Source organism: Acartia tonsa, chromosome 6 (genome assembly GCF_053477335.1).
Source record: "Acartia tonsa isolate MP-2025a chromosome 6, ASM5347733v1, whole genome shotgun sequence".
NCBI classification, from domain to species: domain Eukaryota; kingdom Metazoa; phylum Arthropoda; class Copepoda; order Calanoida; family Acartiidae; genus Acartia; species Acartia tonsa.
Window position 1 is genome coordinate 1,077,273 of NC_137265.1, and position 13,232 is coordinate 1,090,504.

Genomic DNA, 13,232 nt, shown 5'->3' on the forward strand with positions numbered 1-13,232 from the left:
TATACCTACGGGGCTACTATGTAGCTAATATGATTAAATATGATGTGCCTATTATAGTATAGCAGAGCCCTAACCCTGCAGGGACTATACCTACGGGGCTACTATGTAGCTAATATGATTAAATATGATGTGCCTATTATAGTATAGCTAAGCTCTAACCCTGCAGGGACTATACCTATGGGGCTACTACGTAGCTAATATCACTGAATATGATGTGCCTATTATAGTATAGCAGAGCCCTAAACCTGCAGGGACTATACCTATGGGGCTAACTATGTAGCTAATATCACTGAATATGATGTGTCTATTATAGTATAGCAGAGCTCTAACCCTGCGGGACTATGGGACTACTATGTAGCTAATATCATTGAATATGATGTGCCTATTATAGTATAGCAGAGCCCTAACCCTGCAGGGACTATACCTATGGGGCTACTATGTATCTAATATCAAAGTAATTAACAAACAAAATTAATTTTATATTAGGAAAGGGGGATTTCTGTATTTTAAAATAATATTTTCTTAACCGCTCTGGCTTAACAACTTTGGGGACTTGAATAGTTGGTTTACTAAATAGAGTATCCATACGTTTCATCCACTGATTTAAATCTACAGAAGAGATAGTTTTGTATATTAACATCGGTGATTGACAACAATTAATTGGCCTTTGTCTTATCCCTTTAGAACCCTGATAAAAAATTGTGAATAATAGGGAAACTAAAACCGTTGGCCTTTTTTTACAAATTCAATATAAACAGGGAGCGAGGGGACATTTGACTCTAAATTACAATTATTCTACGTAATTATGTTTTCCTATTCGTTGGCTCAAAAACTTTGGGTACTTGAAAGCCACCCACAGCTTACAAAATCCTAAAAAATCAGTGGCGCTTTCTTCTAGCAATAGCTTTAAGCCCCAGCCACAACCTACCTAAGCAGTTTTATATAAGCTGTAGCATAAGATATAAATGGAAATATTGACAGAGTAAATTTTTATCAATTTACTATTTTGCTTGCTAATATGAAACTCATTTATTGGTCAATTCGATCAACCACTAGGAGGAGAGGGAAAAGAATTAAGGGGGTGAATGAGAAGTATTGTTATTTTGTCAGCTTCGATTATTTCTTTATCAAAGTACAAGAAAATGTGTTGCAACATCCACTTACTAATATATCAATTGCCGTATTCAGCCCTACAGCTTAAATTTTTCCAGTAAATCCTTTATTTTATCTTAAAATCTCTCCTCTCCTATATTCTGTAATAGCGGCTACACCCCTAGTGGCCTCTAGGATGGTAAGATAGGAGGGTGGTTTGAGTCGACCCACTCCCATTTTCAATTGTAGTTTTAAAAAGAAATTTAATTGAGGTATTTTTTTCTAGGGGCGATTTCTCTTGGGATGGTGGTGGTAACCTCTCCAAAAACAGTAAAAAACTTCCCAGGACCTTTTAATTTGGTCGCAATCGTTTTCATTATAGTTAAAATATGCATTTTTATTTTGCCTTAAAATTTAAGTTTTTTGTGTTAAATTTTTCTTCTTATCTCTAAATGTAAACATTCAGGCAGCTAAAGGGATAAGACAATGGTTGATAAATTGAATGATGATATCCAAATTACCCCTTATGTTGATAAATATTAGCGGTTGAAACGTTTTAGCACTCAACCTAATCAACCAACCAATAAAAATTTGATAAAGGTCCCCAATGTTGTTAAGTCAACTAATAAGAAAAATTATTATAAAAGTTTGTGTACCAGTATATTGAACAGCCCAATGTCCCATCCCTCCCTGGTAAAGATTACAATTCCAGGGACATACAGACAGGGAAATTAAAAATTAAAAAATAAACAATTCAAATATTTTGGGACAAAACAACATATACATTTAATATCAACATTTATAAATGATAATTACATTGCATTAAAAAATTATTAATAAACTATTTTTAGTAAACAATGAATACTAAATTTTATATTAAAGTATCCATGGACTGAAAAACTTCTAGTGGCTTCAATAAAAAAGCAGCTTATAGTGCCTAATTAAAAAACGATGTCATGCAATACAAATGACCATTGATAGGCCAGTATACATTATAATTGACCACTGGTAAAATGTATAGTTATACTGGCTTAATATTGGCCATTTGTATTGTACATATGACGTTAATTTTTTTATTAGGCATGATAAACTGCTTCATTAAAAATACAGGGGTGTCCCATAGAGTAGTGGTTAGCGCACTACGCTTTGGTTGGTAAAATCTGAGTTCAAGTCTCCTCATAGATAATGCACTTGGATGATTGAGTAGCTTCCATGAGAATTGAGGGTCAGCTTGTAATGTAACATAGAATCTTAACTTCAGAGAATCAAGGCTGCATACATACATTAAAAAAATACATCCTTATATTCATTAAAAATTACATCCTAATAAAAAAGTATCTCTGTGTGTGTGTGTAGCAAATTATCTCGCTTATATACTGCTTTTCTAATACTGTTTTTCTTTTTAGTAAAACTTTTCGTATGTCCAGAAAGGTTTATATCTACATCCTCCTAGAACAAATCGCCCATAAAAAATGACACCCCCAATTTTACGTTTCTCTTAAAACTACATTTAAAAATGGAGGAATGATCACCCTTCCTACTTACTTAAATGCCCCTAAAGGCCTTTAGGTGCCAAGCCACTTGTAGTACAAATGTTATGATTATAGCTTTGAAATTATTGGAATGGAGATAAAATTATCTTTCATTGGCCATTCCTTCATCCCTGAACAGTTTATAGCAGGGAGGGAGGGGACATTGGGATAATTATTACACTAGTCCCCGGAGTTCTATAATAATGCTTTCTTATTTTTTGGCTCAATATTTTTTGAGATTGTTTTATTGTGTTTGATTGGTTGGTTCATTAAGTTTCATCAATTATTTATAATATATAGAAGGGTAATTTAGTGTATCATCATTGGGCATATAGATCCCTGAATAGTTTATAACTTCAATATCACACAAGTATCACATAATTAAGTCAATAGAACAGGATAATCCTTATATAAAAGCAACAGTCTTGTATACTAATCTCGCTAACCTCTGGACTGATATGGTTCTCATTTACAAATGTAGATCCTGTAAAGATTGATAACTATTTTGGTGGAGGGTAGATTTACCCTTCTAAGAAAAAATAAACACTAAAAAAGAATGAAACCCCTAAAATTTCACTTTATAAAAGGACTAGCGCCTACGCCCTCTAGAGGCCTCTATAGTGGGGAGGAAAAAGTTGCCCTCACCCCTTATTATATTTCTTTTTAAGTTTGTTTCTTCAGTCAAACCGACACACACATACACTCTCACATACACACATACACTCTCACATACATACACACACACAAACACACACACAAGAGACATCCTGATACTTTTACATAAGGGTAACTGTTTTAAATGTTGTAGTATGAAAAAATAATAACTTAACTTAAATAACTCCGGGTGAGATTATATTATAGCAAGGATGACATCATCTATTAATTTATGTTGCGAAACATATAAATGAAAGACTATATATTATATGGGCCATTTGTGGTCAACAAAACTGGCATTTAAAATTTTGTATAATATATACCTGCAATACATAATCATTTAAATCGGTTTTGAAGCCATACTGAAATAGTTATATTCGCAACGTATTATAGACAGCTTTCCGCAGATATTAAAAGTAAAAATAAAAAAATTAAAACCAGTTTTGTTTGCCCCCGAGAGGTTAAAGGCCTAATAAGACCGTTATCAATATTATGACTTTTATCTTAATATTTGTGGAAAATTGTATATATTTTAATATGATTTTTTAATACACAGAACCTGTTCTAATCTTGCGGATATGAATTGGTTTTGAAGCTATAATGGAAAGTCTATCCATAATAAGTGCTAAGAAAATTCTTCACTTTATGGACGTTCTATGTTTAATAGACAGACCAACGTACCAAGTGATTTCTACAGAAGATGATTTATTTTCATAATCTAGCCGTCTATCTATAATAGCAGCTTGGTAAATAAATAGAGTAGCTTCACTACTAAAAATAACAATATTACAATTACCTATTACTTGGATGTTAGACCAGATTTTCATGTACTCTAATAAAGCTATACTCGCAGGTGGCTAATACAATAATTACCCCAATCAACCCCCTTAAACCCATAACTGTATGAACGAATCCATTAAATCCATATTAGCAATCAAAATAGTAAATTGACGACAATTTTTTCCAATTTTATATCTTCACATAATAGTCCAAATGTCCATTAACAATTTTGAATATCTAGAATTTAAGAAGATTGTTTTTTGGATGTTGTTTTTGGATTTTGTTTATTTTCAAGCAAAAACACTAAATTAAAAAATGTAAACCAAATTTGACGAGCTTTACAGCATTATACAACAGTCAAACCTACACACTCACACACACATACACACACGCAAACACACACACTTACACTCACACACACACACACACACACAGACCTACAGACCAAGTGAGTTACAAAGAAGATTTGTCAGTTCCATATTTGCCATTCAAAGTTTTATAAGCAGAGCTTTTCTATAATTAGGGTCGGTCCGTCTGTCCGGAACAGATTTTCGATAATTTAGGCATGTTAGAAATGTCCTATTGATTTCATATATATAACTTTGCATTGTGATTCCTGTAATAGTTAGGTACAATTTAGAAAGTATAATCATTACAAGAAGGTGCGTACGTCCATTTTAAACATGTTGATTTTTTAATTTTTTAACAACAAATTTTTATGTGATTTATTTAACTGATTGATCTGATTTTTGAGATACTGATTCATAGGACAACAAAGTACAACATTATAAACAAAGAATCCCCCTCCCAAATAAAAACTTTTGCTTAAGGTCAATATCAAAATTACAGGTTGGACAACCGCATTATCTATACTGCCTCTAGGGGCGAAGCTGTTTTTTAAAAATGAAATATCATTTAATTGTTTAACAGCTTATATGTGAATTTAAAATTTATTCCTTTTTGAAAAAAAAAAAATCTCGCTGATACTTAAATATTGGCTTCTTTTAGTAGTGAAGCAACCTTATAGATCAATCTATTTGTCTGTCCGTCAGTCCATTTGCGAAGCTACTGATTATTTTCCCCCATTATATATATATATATATTCTTGGTTTTAGAAAATACTCTTTAAATTACCTTGTCCCTTTTCCTATCCAAGATTATTTTTATGCTTCGCTACTTATGGATGTTAAAATCCTTATTCTTTTATGGATGTTTGACTATATTCCTTTATCCCCTTTTTCGACAAATTCATAAACAAACTAAAACTCTTCTTTTGGCAATAAGATTTACCAAGAGTTGCTACATTTCGTAAATCGTACATAATTGTTATAGGAATCAGTATGCAAAGTTTGAAATTGATAGTACAATGCTAACCTGCTTAAATCAACAAAAAAAGCTAACTGTATGTGCGTGACAAATGGACAGACCCTACTTATAGGAAAACTTTGCTTTTGAAAAAGAAAATGATGTCTATCCAAAGCCCAAAATCTTGGAGAAATTTGTCTGTAATACAATATGATACATGTTTTTTAGTATGGATCATAACCGGTTCTAATCCAGCGGAAATTCAGAGTTAAGTATGGACATAATTGTCCTTAGTAAAATAAAACATGCATTTTGTATTTTTTGCTTATAATTATAATTTGAGTTTTTTGTGTTAGAAATTTTTGTCTTATCTTTAAAGTAAACATTAGAAGCAGTAACGTGTAGAAGGGGCAAGTAGTCAGATGACATATCCACCCTCCTAGCAATTCTAGGGGGTTAGGTTACAATAATTTAAACCTTCCAGGGAGGGAGGGGACATTAGGTTGATTATTACACTAGTCCCCAACGTTTTATAATAACATTTTCTTATTAGATGGCTTAACAGTTTTGGGACTTTTATTGAATTCTAATTGGTTGGTTAAATCAGTTGAGTGTCCAAACGTTTCAACCACTATTAGGAGGGGTGATATTGTGTACCATAATTGGGAATATTACACAATTTATCTGCCATTGTTATTTACTTATTGTTTATTGTCTTACCCTTTTTTTGTCCCTACAAACATGCCGTAAAATTAAGGAGGTTGTCACACAAAACGGCTTGTATGTCAAACAAAGATTCTTTCATTTTCATGAAAATTTCCAGTTGTTTTACATTCCATTAAGTTACTGTATTACTCCCCCCTCATTTTTTTGTTCAAAGGCAGTCTCAATATGAACGCACCCCCTCTCCCCTAAAAAAAAACCAGTGAACACCAGTGATTAGAAGTTAGCAATATATCCTGGAATATAGGGTATGATTAACCAAATAAAAAAATCATATCCTCATAGAAAAAAATAACTGTGTTATAAAAATGAATATTTTTTAAAAATTAGAGTTGGTCTGTCAATAACATTTCGTTAATTTACACATGTTAGATTGTCAATTAAAACTTGCATTCTGTTTATAATGATTCAAGTCAGAATGTCCATATGTCTATTTATAACATGTCGATTTTTTACTTTTCTCTTATAATTTATGTAGTATATAATTATCCTTTTCATCTGATTTTTAATCCTATTACAACAAAGTACAATGTTATAATCGAAGCATCTCTGTAATCAAGTCCTAATAATGTAAGTACGTCCTTAAACATTATCCTGTATTAAAACAGCTTAACAACATATTTTCTGACAATTTAGTTTCGATTGATGTCATTCTTGTTTGCTCTAGTAAAATTTATTTTTTGTTGTCACCTACCTTGCTTCATTTCAATGTTTGTTTTAAAAGATAAAAAAAATAAATTCATTCAACAGTCAATAAGAGTCAGAAAATATTTTTTTATATATTTTTAACAAGAATGACAAATATGATAGGAGGGAAACAAAAAGTAAACACCTCTGTAGTTTAAAGATAAATAAGGAAGGAAGGAGGGGTAGAGTTTTGAGCTAAGGATTATGGGATTTACTACATCTTTGTAACAAGTAAAATTTACCAGGGAGGGAGGGGCAATGGGCTGTTTATTAAACTAGTCCCCAAAGTTTTGTAATAACGTTGGTATAATAACTTTGGGGACTTTTAATGAATTTTGATTGGTTTGAAGTGGAGTGTCAAAACATTTTAACCATTAAAGGAAGCCTGCAAGAAATACCACGCTTTAACTGCTGAAAGACTGCCACAAGTAGACCCAATATCCCAAATTTGAAGCCTTCAGCTTCTATAACAAAAAAGTTCCAGGCATTTTAAAATGACATTTTATGTACAATGAAAATTTTGAAAGAATTGCAGTGCTAATGTTAGAAATTTTGAAATTAAACTACTTGGCCTAGAAACAAAATTATAAGCTTATTTTTGCCATAAATTTAGGCAACCAGTAACTAATTATATTTTTACAATAAAAATACCCATTTTATAGTTAAAATTGTTAAAAAAAATTAAGTTTAACTTGCGTTGTACCGAGTGTACTGTAGCCAATCAGAAGGCTGAATCAGCTAAACAACCAATCACAGCTAAGTTTGTCTTAGTTTCCCCCTTTGTTTCCGTTTGATTTTCGTTTGAAAATGCAATTTAAATCGAATTTTTTTTCATGGATTTTGACTATGAGATGTGGTGTTTATATTTTAAAAATGTAATCAGTTATCGGCAATCTAAGTTTCTGACAAAGATAAAGTCATAATTTTGTGTCTAGGCGACGTAATTTAATATTGTTTTTTTCTTTTATAAGCATTGTAAATCTTTCAAAATTTTCATTGTACATAAAATGCTATTTTGAAATGCCTAGAACTTTTTTGTTATTGAAGCTGAAGGCTTTAAATTTGGGGTATTGGGTCTACTTGTGGCAGTCTTTCAGCAGTTAAAGCGTGGTATTTCTTGCAGGCGTCCTTTAATTGTATTCTACAGATTGGGTAATTTTGAATTTCATCATTTGTGATGTACATTAATTTATCGACCATTGTCTTATCAAAGTTTATAGGCCAATGAATAATGAAACGTTATTTTAAACTTTGTGTACCATTGTAATTAACATCCCAATGTCTCTTCAATCCCTGAATGTATCCACCCATTGCAGTTGGTAAAATTAAGAAGGGGAGTTTTTTATTTCGTAACCTAAAATCTATGGGATGATCTAACCCTACAGGGCCGATGCCCTATAACTGTGTTGTTCTAACCCTGGCTGTGAGGCTTCCCAGTACTCAACATAACCAAACCTAACCTAATATAAAGTATTAAATAAACAAATGAAAAAATACTCACCCCCCAGATATATTTAATTTTTTCAAAATAAAGGAGGGTAGGGTGATAGTGTCAGAATGTCTCAAACATATATCCTATTATATAAAGCAGTAAGGGTTTTTTTGTCTGTAGAATGAAGGATCTTGCTAACCACTGGACTGATATGGTTCTCCTTTACAATGTAGCCTCATTAATCAAGTGAAGGTTTATAATCATTTTGGAGGAGGGTACCACAAACACCATGAAAAATAGTAGAATAATTAGGGAGAAAGTTTGGAAACTGCTACTTTGTACCAACCAATTAAGTACCCAAAGTAAAAAATGAGATGTGTCTATATAACTTTGGGTACCAGTTTAAATTACAATCCAATGTCTCCTCCCTACACAGATATGACAACAGATGATAGATTTATATTAACTCTTCCAATTATTATCAACAAAATTACCCCTTTAGTAGAATAATAATTAGGGCAAAGCTTTGGTAAACATTGTTAGTTTGTATGCACCAATCTAATAAAAGTACCCAAAGTCTGATTTCATCTTGTGCATCGTTTGTTTATAATATACTAGTGGCTGCGCCCCTAGTGACCTCTACTAGGGCCACTTGAGGAGGGGGTAATTGCATATGATAACCCAATCTTTTATCTTGGATTGAAAAAGAATTTTTTTTTTTTTAAATTGAGGGGAGCGATTTTTTTCCAGGGGCGATTTATCTTTGGAGAATGGTGGTACCCTCCCCCCTAAACAGTTATAAACCTTCCCCGGATCTATGAGAAAATACCCTGTAAAGGAGAACCTAATGGGTTCAGCGGTTAGCGAGATCCTTCACTACAAACAAACAGACAGCCATCGTTCTACTTTGTATTATAGATATAAATAAATATATTAATCTGACATTTTAGAAAGGTTTGGTGATTAAAATAATTTAAAAATATTTCATACTAAACAGGGATCTTAAGGGATAAGAAAATGGCTGATAAATTGATGTACATTACCTATGATGATACACAAAATCACCCCCTTTTTTAGATTACTATTAGTGGTTGAAACTTATGGACACTCAACTAAATGAATAAACATTCACCAAGTCCCCAAAGTTGTTAAGCCAACAAATAAGAAAACGTGAAGATAAAACTTTGGGGACTAGTGTAATGAACAGTCTCTCTAACTGCATTACAGACAGACTGACGGACTGACGGTCATTCATATATTTATAATATATCTATCTATCTTTCTATCTATCTATCTATCTTTCTATCTATCTATCTATTTATCTATCTTTCTATCCATTTATACATCTATCCATAAAAGTACCCAAAGTTTTAAAGATAACAAATTAGAAATTTTTTTTATAAAACTTTGGGTGCCAGTTTAAAGAACTAAAAGTACCCAAATTTTGTTTAAAATCTGTTTAACTTTCTAACTATCTATTAAAACATAATTTTAAATATATATAATATATTTATCTAGTTAAAGCTTAAGGGCTCATTTGTATCTATCTATCTTTCTATCTATCTATTTGTTAATATATCTATCTATCCATCTATTTAATTATCTATCTATCTATCTATTTATTTATCCAACTATCTATCTATCTAATATAAATCCTAAAATTTTAGAAAGGTTTAGTGATTAAAATATATTTTTAAATCTATAATACAAAGTAGAATGATGTCTGTCTGTCCGTCTGACTCCTAAGATCTTGGTAACCACTGAACCAATCGGGTTCTACTCTTTAGGGAATATACTGGTTCTGTGGTGGTTTTAGGCTATTCCCCCCCCCCCCTCACAAAAAAAAATATCCCCACCAATTTTTTGTTATTATTTGAAATAGTGGTGGAGTGTAATTATACCACTTGGGTAAGAAAGTCCCTAGAGGCTATGGGCGAAGCCACTTGTGTATATAATACTGTAATATATATCTAACTAAAGCTTAAGAGCTCGTTTGTCCAATGTCCCCCCCCCCCACCTTCTCCCTACAGGGATATGATAATCTATCTATCTGTCTATATATCTATCTGAACTAAACATCTATCTACCTATCTAACTATCCATTCATCTATCTACCTATCTAATATTAATCCTAAAATTTTAGAAAGGTTTAGTGATTAAAATATATTTATCAAGCTAAAACTTATCTATCTATTTAACTATCTTTCTTTCTATCTTTCTAACTATCTATCTATCTATCCAACTATCTATCTTTTATATTATTCCGAAAATTTGAGAAAGGTTTAGTGATTAAAATATGTTTTGCTAATATTATATAGATACATTTAAGTAACTGAAGCTTAAGAGGCCGCTTGTATCTATCTATTCAAAATCATAGAAAGTTTACAAAGGTTTGGTGATTAAAACATTTGACAATAGTGCAGTTATAGATATTAGTTTTAGTAGTGGAGCTTCTCTATAATTCATGCTGTATGTCTGACATTGAACATCAGCTATTGAAAAGCAAATTTTTTTTTCATTTTTATTTGAATCATATATCCCATTTTTAAAAGCGAAGCTTTTCTATAATTAGGGTCGGTCCATCCGTCCAAGATAGAAAACTTCTATTCGTTAATTTAGGCATGTTAGAATTGTCCTATCGATTTCAAACTTTGCATGATGATTCCTGTAGTAGTTTTTACGATTTAGAAAGCGTAGCAACTATATAATCATTACCAAAATGTCGGTAAGTTTATTTTAAACATGTTGATTTTTTTACTTTTTTAACAACAAATTTTTATGTGATCTAATTATCCGTTTGATCTGATTTTTGGTATATTGATTCCTGGGACAACAAAGAACAATATCATAAGCAAAGCAACTCTATAATCAAGTCCTTAATGTAAGTATGTTCATAAACAAGCAGTTTTTCAACAAATTTACTTACAATTTTGTTTCGACTCTTATACTTTTATATTCTGATTATTCAGTTCTGACACTAAACAAGTGTTAATGTCCGTTTGTCCTACCATTTCAGTGCTTCGCTTTTATGGATGTTGTCATCCTTGTTAAATACCTATTTATTTTAATTAGATATTATTTTTATAAAATTCTAGGATGAAAATGTATATTTTATCAGTAATCTAAATGGATAAGACAATGGCCCTTAAATTCATGTACATTCCCGCAATGATGATAGACAAAATTACCCCTTCTGTAGATTGCAATTAGTGGTTGAAATGTTTTGACACTGAAGTTAATGAACCAACCAATAAACCTTAATATAAGTTGTTATTATTATCCGATTGATTCGATTTTTTAAATACTGATTCCTATTACAACAAAGTTCAATGTTATTAGAGAAGCATCTCTATAATCAAGTCATAAAAATGTAAATATGTCCTTAAACATCCTGTATTTACGCAGTTTTTCAACAAATATACGAACAATTTTGTTTCGATTTTTATACAATTGAATATTCTGACAATTGTCTTATCCCTTTAGATCCCTAGCAAGAGTAAATATGATGGCAACAGTCGGAAAATATTAAGAAACTAAATCCCCTCAGGGGTCTAAAGGGATAAGACAATGGTAGATAAATTGAGGTACATCCCCAACGATGATACACAAAAGGTTATACCTCTCCTGTAGATTACAAATAGTGGTTGAAATATTAAGACACACAACCAATTAAAACCCAATAAAATTCACCAAAGTTGTTAAGACAACAAATAAGAAAATATTGGTATAAAACTTTGGGGACTAGTGTAATAAACAGCCCAATGTCCCCCGCCCCCCACCCTGATTTAAAAATCCTGCAGTCATTTTTGGCCAGTTTTCAATAATTGAAAATAATTTTAAAGAACAACAAAGATATGGGGATTTATGTCAAAAATATAAAAGCAGCCAAAAAAAATACTTGCTCGACCACCATGGATTTTTTTATTATAATATTGATTAATGATTGGTATGTTGACAAGAAGTTTCAGCCGTCTATCTTGAATAGGAGCCGAAAAAAATACGATTTCCCCAAAATTTGTCTTACAGACAGACGGGCGGACATTTTGAATTATAGAGTAGCTTAGTTACTAATAATGGATAGATAGATGGCAGAGAGAGAGAGGGGACAATGGGCTGTTTATTACACTAGTCTCCGAAGTTTTACAATAACGTTTTATTATTCGTTGGCTTAACAACTTGTGGATTTTGATTGGTTGATTAATTCAGTTGATTGTTTAAACGTTTCAACCACTAATTTTAATCTACAGAAGGGGTACATCAATTTTCAATTTATCCCAATTCAAATATGAAACATAGGTAGGACGACATTTCATTTTCATTCCTTATATTAATATTCTTATCCTTTTTTTGTCTGTAGCGAAGGATCTCGCTAACCACTGAATTGATACGATTCTTTTTTTCTGTGAGGCTCCTTATTGATCCTGAGATATGGTTTTAGGCTGTTGCATTTTTAAAAATAAGTCTGGGTATGGTTTTAGGCTATTTTTCTGCACTTCCATAGTACGCTATTATAAAATTTTGGGGACTAGTGTAACCTTCCAATGTCCCCTCTTTCTCTCTCTGGTCTCTTTTGTAATATTGTCCATCTAGTGTGTTACATCTATTATATCAACACTAGCGGCTACGCCTCTAGAGGCCTCTAGGGGCACTTGAAGAGGGGATTGTCGAATTTAATTGTTATAAGAAAAAGTAATACATTTTTTTTGGGCGATTTCACTTGGGAGGGTGGTGGTACCCTCCCCCAAAATAGTTATAAACCTTCCCGGGACCTAAAATAAGCTACCCTGTTAAGGAGAGCCCGATCAGTTCAACAGTTAGCTAGATCATTCATTACAAACAAAGAGACAAACAAACATCCTGTTACTTTATTATAAGGATTGCAGACGAATCTTTAAAAGAAGACATTCTTTAAATATACCTATTTGCCCAAGACATCCGCATCTCTATTATATGTTAGGTTAGGTTACATTAACGCAATCACATAATCTCGTAACCTCTTCATTATAGATATACCAGCGGCGTCGCCC